Raw genomic sequence first — 14,111 nt, 5'->3', positions numbered from 1 at the left:
TTAAATCTGTAAATTGCTTTAGATAGTATAGGCATTTTAACAAGGCTTATTCCGCTGATCCATGAACATATTATATTTTTCCATCTGTTTACATCCTTAGTGATTCCTTTCCTCAGAGTTTTGTAATTCTTCCTATAAAGGTCTTTCACTTCCTTAGTTAAATATATTTCTAGATATTTCATTTTCTTTGGTGCTATTCTGAAGGATATTGTGTTTTTAATTTGATTCTCAGCTTAACTCTTATTGGTGTATGTGAAAACTACTGGTTTGTGCTTATGGAATCTACTGGTTTACATACATTGATTATGTAACCTAAGACATTGATGAATGTATTTGTCAATTCCAAGAGTCTTTTGATTGAATCTTTAGGATTTTCTAGATATAAAAGCATATTGTTGGCAAAGAGTGATTGTTTGACCTCTTCTTTCCCCATTTGGATACCTTTGATAATCGTCTCTTGTCTGATGCCCTGGCTGAGACTTCTAGGACTATGTTGGATAGAAGTGGCAATAGTGGGCAAACTTGTCTGGGTCCAGTTCTAAGTGGGAATGCTTTCACTCTTTCCCCATTCAGTATGATATCGGCTGAGGTTTTCACGATTTTGAGATATGTCCTCTCAATGCTAGTTTCTTAAGTGATCTTATCAAAAAAGGATGCTGAATTTTGTCAAAGGCTTTCTCTACATCTATTGAGAGGATAATGTGGTCCTTGCTTTTGCCTCTATGTATGTGGTGAATTTCATTTACAGATTTATAGATGTGTGTATGTTGAACTAACCTTGTATCTCTGGGATGAATCCTACTTAGTCACAATGGATTATTATTATTATTATTATTATTATGTACAGCTAGACTCAGTTTGCTAAGATTTTATTCAGAATGTTTGCAAAAGAGTAGGACCTGCATTTCTCACCACTCACAGAAGTTAATTCACAATGGATAACAAACTTAAACTTAAGACATTAAACTATAAGAATTCTAGAATAAAATGTTGGAAAATCACTGATAGTTTCTAGACTAGAAAAAGTATTTATAAGGAAAACCCAAAGACAATCACAGCAGCAACAAAAATAAACAAATGGAACCCGATCAAACTAAAAAGTTTCTGCATGGCCAAAAACACAATCAATACAGCAAATAGATAACTCACAGAATAGGAGAAAACATTTACATCCTATACATCAGATAATGGGCTGATAAGCAGAATCTACAAGAGCTCTAGCAAATCAGCAAAAAAAAAAAAAAAAAAAACAACCTGAAACAAACCCATTAAAAAGTGAGAAAAAGACATGCACAGAAACTTTTCAAATGAAAATAGACTAATGACCAACAAGTACATGAAAAAATGCTCACCATGTCTAATTAGAAAAATACAGGTCAAAACCACATTGAGATATCACCTAACTCTGGTAAGAACAGTGCATATTGAAAAGTCCCAAAGCAATGGATACTGGCAAGGATACAAAGAGAAAGAAATACTCTTACGCTATTGGTGTGACTGCAACCTAGTACAACCTCTATGAAGAGTATGGTGATACCTCAAAGAACTAAAGGAAGATCAACCTTTTTTTTGAGGCAGAGCCTCAAGCTGTCCGCCCGGATAGAGTGCTGTGACATCACAGCTCACGGCAACCTCCTACTCCTGGGCTCAAGCGAGTCTCCTGCCTCAGCCTCCCAAGTAGCTGGGACCACAGGTGCCCGGGACCACAAGCGCCCACCGCAACGCCCGGCTATTTTTTGGTTGCAGCCATCATTGTTATTTGGCGGACCGGGCTGGATTCAAACCCGCCACTTAAGTGTATGTGGCTGGTGCCTTAGCCACTTGAGCCACAGGTGCTGAGCTGGAAGATCAACTTTTGATCCAATAATCCCATTACCAGGGATCCACCCAAAAGAAAAAAAAAGTCATTTTACCATAAATACATTTGTATTTGAATGTTTATAACAGCTCAGTTCACAATCACAACAATGTAGAAACACCCCAAGTGTCTAATATTACATAAATGGAATAATAAAATGTGGTACATTTACACTGTGGAAGTGTAAAAGCTGTAAAAATAGCGCTCAATATTTTCTGTAATAACCTAGATGGAATTGAAGATCATTTTCCCAGGTGAAGTACTTCATGAATGGGGAAGAAACACATGTACTCAATACTTAATTGAACTATATCAGGACTTATGTGTAGGTAAGGAAGCAGAACTCAAAGGGATTCAAGTAGGTGCGAGGGCAAAAGAGGAAGCAGGTAAATTCATGCCTAACATTACAAGTGAGGGGCACACTTATAACTTTGACTTAAGATATGCACAAGCAAAGTATGTAACCAAAACACCCTCGTAGTAGTCTAAAAGAAAAATATATATAAAGTTAAAAGAATTCAGGCATGATTTTTGACTCTGAGTAGCATTTACAGGATTTAAACACTAGTTTGATCCATGTCATTTTACACTAGGTGCTGAAATTATAATTTAAAAAAAATATATACTCTCTTTTTTTTTTTTTTTGAGACAGAGCCTCAAGCTATCTCCCTAGGTAGAGTGCTATTGCATCACAGCTCATAGCAACCTCCAACTCCTGGGCTTGAGTGAGTCTCCTGCCTCAGCCTCCCAAGTAGCTGGGACCACAGGCGCCCGGCACAGCATCTGGCTATTTTTTGGTGGCAGCCATCATTGTTGTTTGGCAGGCCTGGGTTGGATTCGAGGCTGCCACCTTAGGAGTATGTGGCTGGCGCCTTAGCCACTTGAGCCACAGGCGCCAAGCCAAAAAATATAAACTCTTAATGTGGAAAATTCTTCTTGAGAATATCAAGAAAAGAGAAGACATAAATATTGCCTATTTGTTTAAGTCACATGTCCTGTGTACTGTTAGGGTTGTTGTAAGTGTGTGAAGGTCATTCCGTGGAGGCGGCTGGAATATTCGGTATACTATTTTACCCTTGTATATAGCATTTTATGTTTCTCAAAGCTTTCTTGTGAACATCACCACAATCATAGGCTTTGTTTCAAAGGGATATTATATTGACTTTTCAAATGAGCAGCATTTAATCTCCTAGGTTAAACATGGCATCTGGCATCACACTAAAAGTTATTGATAAAAGAAGAGACAAAAGCCATATTCTTAATCTCTTATATTGTTCTTGGCTATTGAGTGTTTTATCTTCTCCCTCTATATGTAAAACATTATAATCAAAAACAGGTGTTTATTTTCAAGTGCTATTGTTATAAAAATAAAATCCCGGGAAATTCAGTGGGAAATAAATGTAGCTTTTCTTCAATGAGATTGAACAAAGCAAGTCACATATGAACACAGATGTTAACTTTATCCACGGGGAAAATGTAGAAAGAATTTTTAAGTAATTGTTTTACTACTGCTTAGAAACTGAAGCCTCCAGCACCAGAAAATATCACAGTCTTAAGAACAATTTGAAACACATTGAAATTTATTAACAGTTTAGATGATCAGTATCCATATAAATACCGTCGCTCAATTATAGTGTTACATGTGAGCTGTCCATAAAGTATCCAGCCATCCCTATGTCTATTTTTCATCTTACGTAGCTGGATACTTTCTAGATAGTCCTCATATTTCAAGAGGGACATTAAAATTTGAAACTTAACAGAGCTATCCAGGATAGTGAAGAATATGATGAAAGAGTTTTATGAGAAGTAATTGAGGAGAGTGGATTTGATAACTTGGATTTGAAGATAATATTTAAGGGAGGCATCAGAAATTTCTTGACAGGACTCTATTTTCTTTAATGGAGGGAGAGTTGCACTCTACCTGGCATAATTAGCCCAAATGGGAAACATAATTTGTGTTAACACAAGGAAGTTTTTTTTTAATAAAATCCAAAATCAAAAATCTAAGGATCCAACGGTAAGAACTATCTCAGCAACTGACAAACTCTTATTATCAAGACTATTAAAGCGGAAGTTGTCCAGACACTTTTCAAGTTTCAGTATATAGTTTCTCATCTTTAAAATGTTGTCTTAGTCCTTTTATGTCTTTGTAAGTGAGTAAGGAAGACTGGGTAATTATAATGAAAATAAATTAATTTGGCTTAGCATTCTGGAGGTTGCAAAATCTAAGATCAAGGGATAGAATCTGGTGAGAGCTTTCTTGGTACATAATAACCTGGTGAAAAGCCTCACATGGGTGAGAGAGAACTAAAGAGGCCACAAGAACGTCAAACTTGCCTTTATAACAAATCCACTCCTGCTATGAAAAACCTATTTTTGCGATAGTGGTCTCTTGTCAGGGAAAAGTAATGCTTGGTGCCATTTCTATTCTCATTTCTTTTCTGGCTTTTTTGCTTTCTTTTTCCATCTTTTTTATCCCAATACTCTTCCTACGTTTGTCTTTCCTATTGTATTTCTGCTTTTTTTCAACTTTTCTTTTTTCTCTCTCCCCATGCCCACGTTCTTATGTTTGTTATGTTTTAGGGTGTGTGTTCATTTTATTAAAATTTTTTAGTTGACAAATAAATCTCATAAGGTGTGAAATATGTATACACCGTGGCATGACTAACAGAAGCTGATTAAGATATGCATTATCTCACATACCTACCAATTTTTTTGTGGTGGGAGAATTTAATGTCTGCTTGCTTAGCAGCTTTTTTTTTTTAATTTTTATTAAATCAAAGATGTGTACATTAATACTATCATGGGGTATAGTGTGTTGTTTCTATATACAGTTTGAAGTACTTTCATCCATCTGGTTATAATTGAGGGGGGAAAAGATTCCCCATTTAACAAATGGTGCTGGGTGAACTGGCTGGTGACCTGCTGAAGAATGAAACTGGATCCACACCCTTCACCACTAAGATAAGACTCTCACTGGATTAAAGATTTAAATTTAAGACAAGAAACTATAAAAACACTAGAAGAAAGTGTAGGGAAAACTCTTGAAGAAATCAGCCTGGGCAAATATTTTATGAGGTGGACTCCCCGGGCAATTGAAGCAACATCAAAAATACACTACTGGGACCTCATCAAATTAAAATGCTTAGCAGCATTTAAGAATACAGTGCAGTGTTATTAATCATAGTAACCATGTTGTAGCTCTCTTCAATTTACTCCTTTTACATCAATGATTTTTTGTATCCTTTGACTAACATCCCCTCAACTCTCCCTCACCTCCAGACCTAGTAAATGTTATTCTGTTCTCTGCCTCTGAGTTCTACTTTTATAGATCCCATAGATAAGTGAGATCCTCCTGCTTTGATTCTAAAATCCATTCTGAAAAATACACTAACACGGAACAAAATGAGCAGATATTCTGCTGATCTCCAAGGTTGCTGTAGTTCACTTGATTAACTAAGCATTGTCCCTTTCACACTTCATGATTCTTATATGTTCATCTTAATGTTGGGCATTGGTTCAAAGGGCACTGCCTTCTGAGAGAGATAAGGATCATATTTTAGGAAGATATATACTGTTGGTTTTAATGGGAAAAGAGTTTTAGAAGTTCTCTTTCTCTGCTCCAGTTTTCACAACACCCATCACTACCACACTACTGCCACCAAAGAACAGTGCTAATTGGATGGATCAAAGGACACTAATTAGACTACGTTTTGTTGTGATGTATCATTAGCTGGAGGGGTCATCTAGATTGGGGATAGGTGGCTTTGTGTCTCAGGAACATTATTAATAAATACAAAGTAATAAAGTGGCTTGGGCTTCTCCCTCTCACGTCTCAAAATCTCTCCCTTTCATTTTAATTTCTGCCTCTATGCCTTTTTCTCCATACTTCTTTCATTTCTGCCATGAGAAATAGGCCATAGCTGGTTCCCTTCTTCATGTGAGCAGCCAGTGGCGATTATTCTGCATGTGACTATCATGGCCCCTCGTCCCACTCATAAAAATCTTGACGTCTGAGGCGAGACACTTTCCCCCAAACAACAGGGAAAGCTCTTAGCTCGCTTGTCTCTCTTTTTGAGGACAGATGTGAGTTAGGGGTGCCAATCCTTGCTGCTGGAAGAGGAATGTCTGAGCTGTGGGTAGAGAAGGTGAAAGGGCAGAATGTTCTGGAGCTGTAGTTCTAAATGTAAGGCTACTTCACATTTAAGCAAAAAGAGACTTCCACTTCTAGTGTTGTAGCTCATTAAACTTCCACACTTGACCTTGGAGCTTCAGCCTAAGCAATGTATCCCCTTTATGAACTGTAAGGGAGGCATTTCTGATTAGTACCCGAGAGGGCTCAGGTTTTTCTGGAACTTCTGGATAAAATGCACCTTAATGTCATTTTGTCTAAATATTTAATGTCTAAAGTAAATTCTATGTTCCCCTCTCTGCCTTTCCCATATCAACATTAAAGCCTCCATGTCCACACCGTAACTTCTGTTATATAGGAGCCAGTATGAAAAAAAAAATTATTTTAAGAAAAAGATCACATCCTCTGGTGCACTATAAAAGTTACAGTGAAAAAATTTTAATAGGAATCTAATAAACCTGAACCTTCAGTTAAACAAAATTGTTATACCCTCAGTTTTTGAGGGAAAGCGTCAAATAACCCCCAAAAGAAAGAATAAACTAAGCTGGTACCAGGGCTTTGGTAAAAATGCAATTTCCAGAGTTGTACTTGTATTTACTAGAGTTTCAGTCTGATCTATGCCCATAAAAGGAGGATTGATGTTTGGAATGATCTCCCTGAGGCACTGCTGGATTTTGAATCATGAAAGATTCAATTACCTTCAATAAACTGAACTTAACTGTCTCAGGAAAGGTGATGAATACAAACTAGAAACATCATCAATAAGCATTGCTCCAACACAGAAGATTTTTTGATTAAGCATCAGGTAACTAGCATTTCTGATTTATTGGAAACTATTGTGTAAGCGTTGTAGAAAACTGAAATTTATTGTAAGTACTTCCTTGTGGTTCAGTTCACTGTGTTACCACACCAACAACATCTGTGTTATCTACGGTAACCCAGATAATAAATGACTAGTCAATGACCCACAAATATTTTGAGTTAGTCCCACCCCTTCTCGTCTGCCACAGTTCTTATCTTTTGTTTGGATTCCGGAATTAGCCTTTTAGGATATATCTCTTTTTTTTCTAATATCTTTGCCACTCCTTATCCACCTGTATCCCAGATGACATGATTTTAGCTGAATTAACTTTTTTCTAACTTCTTTTAAAAGAGTCTATGAGATACTGTATGATCTGGCTTTATCTTTTTCTTCCGAGTTCTTTTCATGCCACTATCTTCCTTTTCATTATGAAACTGACAAATAGGATCACTTAGCCCAATCAAATATACTACAAAACAAAAACAATCTAGAAATAAATACTTGCATATTTGAGGATCTATATATAATATAATATATAATGACATTTCCAGTAATTGGCAGGAGGATTCATTATTCGATGAAGGATGCTGATTTAAACTTATTTCCTGGAGGAAAGAAGTTTTAGGCCCATATTACATACATGTAAATTTGACATGAATTACATACTAAATCAGGGGTCAATCTTCCTAATGCCACGACTCTTTAATACAGTTCCTGTGGGTCACAACCCACAGGTTGGAACTGCTGTACTAAATGAAAAACCATAATTATAGTGTGTTGTTTCTATATACAGTTTGAAATACTTTCATCCATCTGGTTATCATTGAGGGGGGATATGTACATTTGTACATATTACAAATGTAAAAATGTGACGCTATACATTTAGAAATAATAATTGTAAAACTATAGGAAAATCTGAATGATTAGATGTAAAATACAGTTGGAGAAGTACCCAAACCCATATTTACAAGATAAACATTAAGTTTGCACAGAGAAGGTTATACCAATTATGTCAAGAGACAATCAGTAGATCTAAGGAAAATGTGGAGCATAGAAAATATAAAAGCACTTAAAGATTGATAAGGAAGAATAAACAACGTGGAAGGAAAAGGGAGGGTGAGGATAATGATAGACGCTCCACACAGGAGCAAATCCCAAATGCTAAGAAACTTGGGAGTCAAGAAGGTAATATCAAAGTAACCTGCAAGACACCACATTTACACAGTAAGCAGGCAAGAATTTGAAAATGTAAAGGGCTTGTTTTTATTGCAGCTGGTGATACAGGGAAGAGAGTTTGGTCATTTACCTAAACTGCTGGAAAGGGGAGCTGCTGTGGCTGTTTTAGGAAATAACTCACTCATAACTATTAATTATTAATAAAATAGTGAAATACTTACGATGATACAATTGAGTACAGATAATCTTCCCCTAGAAACTGTAAATGAGCTTAAAAATGTATGTTCATAGGTGCTTCTGTGATTTCAGAATTTTGTGGTGGCAAAACTTGGAAATAAGTGATATACTTACCTATTAGATGTAAAATTCAGTTGGAGAATTTTATTGGGTGGTAAACTTCAGTTGGACGGTAAAAATAGGAAGAAAATGTGTTCAGTTATCCAGAGAGGGGAGGGGGAAGAGATAATGAGAAAACAAGAGCTTGTTTTGCATGGCTGGCGCCTTCCTTCCAAATACCTTTATAAAATGCCACCACATCTCTATATTCTCTCTCTCTCTGTGTCTTTTTCCTTTAGAAATTTTTAGCACTCAATACACAATTAATTTACATATTCATTGCATTTTCTCCCCATCATGGATGTAGTTTGATGAACCTAGTTATTTAAAAGCAATATGATTACACAGAACAGGTACTCGATATATATTTGGCAAATTAAGGAGTAAGAGTTTGGTTTTCATGTCTTTTTGCATCTGCAAATCCCTTGTCACCCACTCAACTAAACACTTCATTGCACAGAAGTATATGGGAGGCACTTTGAAAGAGAGAGGACAGAATTCACTATATTTATAATCCATCCCAAGCACTGGGTAAGCCTTGTAAGTTTTGTCTAATTTAATGTTTTCCCCCAACCCATATGATGATCCTCATGTTGCAATGACAAAACAAGATTAAATAATTTAAGTAATTTCCCCACTAAATTATTACAGGGTAGAGATAAAATCTGGGATAATAGCTATAGCTTTCCCAGTCTTTGGCTTTTATATTCTTTTATTTATTTATTTATTTTTGAGACAGAGTCCTACTATGTCACCCTCAGTAGAGTGCTGTGGCATCACAGCTCACAGCAACCTTAAACTCTTGGGCTTAAGCAATTCTCTAGCCTCAGCCTCCCAACTAGCTGGGACTACAGGGACCCACCACAACACCCAGCTATTTTTAGAGGCAGGGTCTCGCTCTGAACCTGTTTGCTCAGGCAATCCACCCACCTTGGCCTCCAAGAGTGCTAGGATTACAGATGTGAGCCATCGCACCCGGCTCTGACTTTTATATTCTTTCTTACTGTTGTACTGCCCAGAAAAAGAGGATTAGAAGTAAATGGTAAATGCAAATGGTAATTTATTTTCTCCTGTTCTATTTCATGCACCTTACTCGGTGTTCAGATGCATTGACTCAATTCATACAGAAAATTACATAATATTTTATATGCATAAAATATATATCCATATATGCACAGCAAGGATTTGAACCCAAGTCATCTGTGTCCACATTCAGTGTTCTATGTACTATGTACTACAGTTATTTAAATCTTAAAATCCACTTTTTCATTTAAAAGTTCATTTTGAAGTTATTATCTTGAATCTCAGTTGAATCTGCATTTTTAATTTTTTTTATTAAATCATAACTGTGTACATTAATGCAGTCATGGGGTACAGAGTGCTGGTTTTATACACAATTTGAAATATTTTCACCAAACTAGTTACCATAGCCTTCATGGCATTTTTTTAGTTATTGTGTTAAGACATTTATATTCTGCATTTAGAAAGATTCACATGTACCCTTGTAAGATGGACCATAGGTGTGGTCCCACCAATCACCCTCCCTCCACCTATCCTCCCCTCTCCCCTCTCCCCATATTCCTGGACTATAATTGGGCTATAGCTTTCCTAGGAAAGCTATAAACTAGTTTCATAGTAGGGATGAATACATTGGATACTTTTTCTTCCATTCTTGAGATACTTTGCTAAGAAGAATATGTTCCAGCTTCATCCATGTAAACATGAAGGAGGTACAGTCTCCGTCTTTCTTTAGAATCTGCGTTTCTAAAAGTAGTTATCATTATCTTTTTATTTTAAGAGACTGAAAAATTTACTCAGTCTTGCTAAGCCTCAGTTTCTCATTGATAAATGTTGATAATAATAAAGTAAAATCTCTGTAAGTTGACCACCCAAAGGACTGTAACAAACTGGTCAACATATGGAAGTGGCCAACCTAAGGAGGATCTAGGTCTTAGTATGTGTAGTGTGTGTCTGGTTTATGAAAACTGGGTCCACTTAAGGGTGTGGTTAATGTAGGGAGGTGGTCAAGGATGGAGGTCCTACTCTAGTACCTACTTGAAATTTTTGAAGTATAATTCATGTCATTGTAATTTTGTTTTTGAGGAAGTGCTCAAAATATTAACTATTAAGTGTTCTTAAAATGATTATGTGGCATCTGAAACTCAAAAAGTTAAGTTTCCTCTGTAGCACAAAGGATCAAAAATAAGAGAAAAATAACTTGAACTTATTTTATCTCATTGTAAATCTTATATTATTTTCTACTGCCCGACACTGAGGTGCCCACTGAAGGAAATTTGTTATTTGATTAGTGCTTAGATGGGTAACAGTGAGTACTGCTTATGATTCCAGCCTGGCCTCCAGGGTCCCTTTTTACCCTACTCGTGAAGGAAGAATCAGAAAGCAGTGCTGCTGCTTCTGTAGTTAACAGAAGGGGGCAGGGGGCTAAGAAGTGGATACTTACAACAGTGATTGTGGCAGACCCTGGCATATTTCACTATTATCAAATCTGTCAGAGCTAATTCTGCTTTGCAAGGGTCACTGGTGTTGAGTCTCTGTTTATGGTGATTGACAAATGTAGGTATTAAGAACCTGGGGTTATGCACCTCTCTGATCAGGGTTTCTGTAAACAAGTGTTGACACTCTGAGCCATTTGACAGTGTGCAGACAGAGGGTAAGTCGGAGCATCTGGGCCTTAATTACTTAGGTTCAACAAACTTCAAAAGGCACGGAGAGTCATTTTCATTCAAACAAAGATCCAAATATCAAATATGCTTTGCTTTAAAACAACTCCTAATTACAAGCTGCGTCTGTTGAAACCAGGGCACATTGTATTTTCTCCATTGTATCAAGTCACAGAGTTAATATTGCTCCTTTATCATTATAGAAGCCTTTAATGACGTGACTGATGTGGGGTTTGTCTCGGATGAATTTGGTCTTCAATGAGCAGTGAAACTATTATTAAAATGAGATCAAAATTGTGTGTTCACGAGAGTATCAACACCACGACTGATTTATTAATTGAGGGTATTGCTTCACTTATTTTACTTTCTTCAAATCCATCTTTTATTTCAAAATACCAGTTGCTATTATATTGAAAAGGACAATAGAAGATAAAAGTTCACTTTTATGTCATCTTGGATGGGTTGATAAACTCAAGTACACCAATCATCAGAGTTCTCAATGTCCTTGGTCTTTTCAAACTATTCCACAGAAGAGGTCAGAAACAAGTACTCTGGGAGAACCATCCCCCTGAGGACTTTGTGGTTTCTTACTGCAGAAATGTTAAGAAAATGCTATAAACCATTAAGTTTGTGGTGATTTGTTACAGTGGAAATACCCACAGTACACAGTGAAGGTGTTATCATGAAATTTTTGTGTACTGAATTTATCAATGAGCCATCCATGGATGCTTCTCATTTGGAGGGATTTTGTTCTTTCTTTTGTAGAATTATGGCTACAGATGAGTTCACATGTTTTTAGTGGTAAATAATAAAAATGTGTAGCTCATTAGATCCAAAATTAAATAAATTAGAAAAAAAAATCATGCAAGCCTGGAATAGGAAGCCAAAAAATGAGCTTCAAAAGCAAATAACTGAAAAAAAATGGGCCAGGCCTGTTCAGGGGAACCCTGTACCAGGGTTGGAGGAGTTAGACAACAAGAAAGTGAACGTGATTCGGACCTAGTAACTCTCAGTGTCTGTACGTCTCATATCAAGATATTCAAATTCCTGATTGACCAGGAGGTCAGGCCATACATTCGCCCTCTGAATCTATCAGTCACAGTCAAAAAAGAAAAGGAACAACGTGGTTGCTGGAGGACCACCCCTTGTTTTGCAGACCATTCCCAAAGATGTGGTATCCATGTGTGCAGAGTAATGACTCTAAGAACTGATTACCCACGTTGTGTATGACACTACAGAGATGCCTAGATCCTTTTGTTTCTTCCTTGAAGCAAACACTGCAGAGATAGAAGTCAAAACTCTGAGAGTTAAAAAAAAACAAAAACAAACAAACAAAAAAAACTCTGAGAGTTAACTACTGCAGTAGGAAAAACGCAAATTATAACCTGGTAGATAAATTTAAAAAAAAAACACTGAATATTAGCTATAAAACAGTGCTCTGAAAGTCAAAAATTAATAAGTAAATGTAATAAAATGACATATGTATAAATAAAAGTGGAGTTCACGAATAGTATTATGCAGGCTTCACAAACTCTTCACAAACTCTTCACAAACTCTATTGCTGAATCTGCGCGTCTGGAAAAGGTTACCTTAATCATATTTGCATTGTCCTCTTTTTAAAGACATCCCCAGCACCATGGGGGATCAGGTACCACCTGTTCAGAATTCTCTCTCCATTGTTAACCAGTTGCTGTGACTTTGGGCCAGTAATACAATCTCTCAGCATCTCAATTTTTAATATAGAAAATGAGGATATTAATACTATGAAGCATCATTAGAATTAGAAGCCGTGTGTAGATACTCCCGCTGCATAGCAAGTATTCAGTACATACTAACTAAATGTACAGGGTGCCTGTAACATTCGTGTGCAAAATTGCACATGAAGTTTGTGAGCACTCGGTATTTATCCTTTCTTCAGTACAAAATAGAGAGTCAGAGTTTAGTTAAAAAAAAAAAATTCATGTTGGGGACAAAGGAATGAAAAATTTGTTTTAAGGACTAGTATGTTCTAAAACTTTGCTATTTCTAATACACATCTTTCCCTTTTCAGAAAACATATTAAAAATCATCAATAAGCTACAGAGACAAAGAGGATATGTGTTTATCTGGAGGGGTTGCCTGCTTTTAAAATCTCGTTGGTGTTTAATAGCTGATTTAAATATGTCCTTTAAAGTTACTGCCTTGCTCTTTCACATATCTAAAGAGTCTTAATTTACACAAACATACTAAAAGCAAAGTATCTATGGCAGGACTGCTAGACAAACGGACATAAAAGTCGGCAGATGAAGGCGTGGGTTAGTGACAAGCGCATGAGAGAGGTGCAGGATTTTAGGGACCCGGTGTTCTCAAGTACAGTCAATTTCCAGTAATTGTACGTATTACCTCAAGAGGATAAACTTTTACGTGGGAGGTACTTCGCCCATCGGGCAATGCAGTCTATTCGTTGAGGACAGCCCCTGCAGTCAGGCAGCCTGCTTACAAAACTCTGATGCTAAATTCTAGCAGTAAAATTTTGAGCAAGCTTATTACCCTCTTGGTGACTATGTTTCCTCTTCCACAGAAGAAAGATCATCATTCTTTCACCAGGGTTAAAAAGACTAAACATTCGGGGCACTTGGTACAGTACAAGGCACGAGGTATTTCATAAGCACTTGCTTTTAAAAGTAACATTTTTGAAAATGTTAATGTATAGAATTGTAATTGTCATTAAAATGCATTTTCCTGCATTTATGTAGTTAGCATCCTCAGCTTTATTTTAGGCAACTAATAATTTTACTACGATCTGCTCATGAAAAAGATGTGTGATGCTGTATTCAGTTATTTTCCCCCCATGCCCAGGGAAATAAATCCTTTCACAATAGTAGATGTTCACTGTGAACTTTCTCAAACAGAATTTCACTACTTGAATAACCAGATGAGCATAATTAACTGGCAAGCAAGCAAAAATCTAGCCCCTTCATGCACCTACAAAATACTACCTTCTTCATTTATAGACAGAAAACAAGATAACTTCCTTATAGGGTTTAAACGAGGGTTCTTTTTTTTTACATGTCTGTAGAAGACAAGACAGTATCTTTGGTTATTGTCATCATTTGGAAATACTAGGAATCTTCTATAATAGAGTGA

This window comes from Otolemur garnettii, unplaced genomic scaffold (genome assembly GCF_000181295.1).
Source record: "Otolemur garnettii isolate 467f Iridium unplaced genomic scaffold, OtoGar3 scaffold00040, whole genome shotgun sequence".
Lineage (NCBI taxonomy): Eukaryota > Metazoa > Chordata > Mammalia > Primates > Galagidae > Otolemur > Otolemur garnettii.
Note: the sequence above shows the minus strand (reverse complement) of the source record.